Raw genomic sequence first — 2,500 nt, forward strand, 5'->3', positions numbered from 1 at the left:
GGTCTTAGAAAGGTGATATTGGGCTGAATTGAAAAGGCAGAGATTGCTCTTAATGTTGATGAGGAAGAACGAACACGCGGGAATAAAAGAAAAAAAAAAAAAGGTGATAAAAAAAATTCAAATCATGTCGTTTATGTGAAAGGCATAATTACAAGTAAATTTTTTAACGAGGAAGAGATTTCTTTTCCATTCATTGATTTTATTATCGTTATTATTATTTTTTTCTTGTTTTAGTATTTCTTGTATAATTACGTTTGTAGCAGATTTGTGGAAGTCTGAGTCATAGTTTAGCTTTCACGAGGATTTTTAAAAAATAATGTGTAATTAAAAGTAAAAACATAATTTTATTATGAAACTAGGAAAAAAATATGAGATGGGTAAAACTCTTTATCATTGTTATTAACATACTAATATTTCACTGTGGGCATTGCAGGTAGAAACATGACGGGATTTTGTATTTTTATTAAAAGAATAGTCTTGAGAATCCTTGTATCTCTTTACATTTGGGTATTTTTATGTATTCAGCAGGTCGACATTTAAAACTTTGAAAACTTTTAGTAGAACATGAAGTCTACTTTTTGGTCCCTAGATTCTGTGTTTAAAAAAAAAATTATGTAAGGTTCTGCTGCAGTAGGTAGGGAAGTTCATGGCGTTATAGGCTAAATTAGGTTAGGGCGTATGCTACGTTATATTACGTTTATATATGTAAAAATGTGATATGCATATTAAATATTAATCGCAAATGTTGGAAGTCAAACACAGTAATGTTGTATGAAACATGTTCCATATTGTTTTGCATAAAACATATATTGTAGCAATACATTATATAATACAAACAGAAGTGTAAGAAAATGGCATTACTTTTCTCCCTAAGTAGCCTGTAGGGGACTGATCCATTTGTCAATGTGGCTATTCCTCTGTGCAATGCACTTCCCTACTGTTGTATCTGTTATAGAATCGTATGGGATATATTTAGCTTATACACACCCCGTATCTATTGTGCTCTACGTTTTGTGTTTTTCTTTTGTTTCCTACAAAACCAAGAAGTGATTGATAGGCTTCTTTCGAAAACGATGTTCTGCTCGACTTAAATCGCTTGTGATATATGAAATACACGGCTCGAACAACATATACCACCCCGTCGGTTTCATTGCTGAGGGAGAAGGGAGTGGCTGCCCCGCCAACGTTGCAGGAAGTACCATAGTTGACCAAAGGTGCGACTGAGGAAGAACTAGTGTATTCATCGAATGTGTTGTAGGCAATTGTGTGTGTGTGTGTGTGTGTGTGTGTGTGTGTGTGTGTGTGTGTGTGTGTGTGTGTGTGTGTGTGTTGTGTGTGTGTGTGTGTGTGTGTGTGTGTGTGTGTGTGTGTGTGTGTGTGTGTGTGTGTGTGTGTGTGTGTGTGTGTGTGTATGTGTACACAAACACACACACTTAGATGCACATTCACACGGATACACACACACACCATAGCACAAATATACTGCAAATATCATGCGTATGACTATATTTGACTGAATATGGACAAGAATTTTGGCGTAGAGTATTTTGTTTTTGCATATCTATAAGAAATTACTCTTGCCTAACCCCCGGCCTGATGAGATGTTCATACGTGTCAGAAAAGCGGTCCCCGATCTTTTTGCACTTGCGATCCCTTTCTCCAACCCCGATGCATCCGTGACGCCCCGACATCAATCATTCTCTTTATGATTCTTGAAACTACATATTTCTAGACAATCTGTGCGAACTCTGTTTATCTAATTGTAATCCGGTGTTGAGTGCAGACACGTCTCCTTAGTATTTTCCTGATACAGACGCAGACGAACGCCTAGCAAACAATTTTTTTTTTCCAAAGGTTTCGCGACTCCCTCCCCCCTCCTTTGCTAACCGTCTGCGACCCCTATTGGTGAGGAAATTATTTGTAAAATTATCCTAGCTTAAAAAGAACAAACCCAAGAATTCACATAGAAAATTATGTACCTCTACATCAAATATTTATCATAAAATTCCTAGAGCATGCGAAGTTCACATTGCATTCGTGACCCATGATGCCTGATCTATTTTTTTTTCTACCCCTTGTTTAAAGTTTCACACGCGGGGCGAAAAGTGGGCAATTTGGCAACAGCGTAGAGATGTTGGGCGGGCAGCGTGACGCCGTGCATGTATGGGGGGAGGTAGTGTTGATTGGCAGCGCGGAATGGTGGGGCGTTGCAGGTGGCAGTTGCATCGGGGAATTTGCATCTGCGGGGGAGTAATGCATTACCGTTGAATGCCCCGATATCATAGTGACAACGTGGGACCAACCCTGTGACAGGCGTTACCGGCGATGCCACGACGCTCACGAGGTAGCTGAAGACCCCAACCATTAATCCACGTAAGTAACGCGTTACTATGATTACTCCGATGTCTACGAGCCAATTCATGACCGAAGCCCAAGCGGTCGTCAGAAGGATCGATCCCGAGACAATTCAGCGGACGGTGAAGGCGCGGCGAACCCATTC

This window comes from Penaeus monodon, chromosome 39 (assembly GCF_015228065.2).
Source record: "Penaeus monodon isolate SGIC_2016 chromosome 39, NSTDA_Pmon_1, whole genome shotgun sequence".
In the NCBI taxonomy this organism is placed as follows: domain Eukaryota; kingdom Metazoa; phylum Arthropoda; class Malacostraca; order Decapoda; family Penaeidae; genus Penaeus; species Penaeus monodon.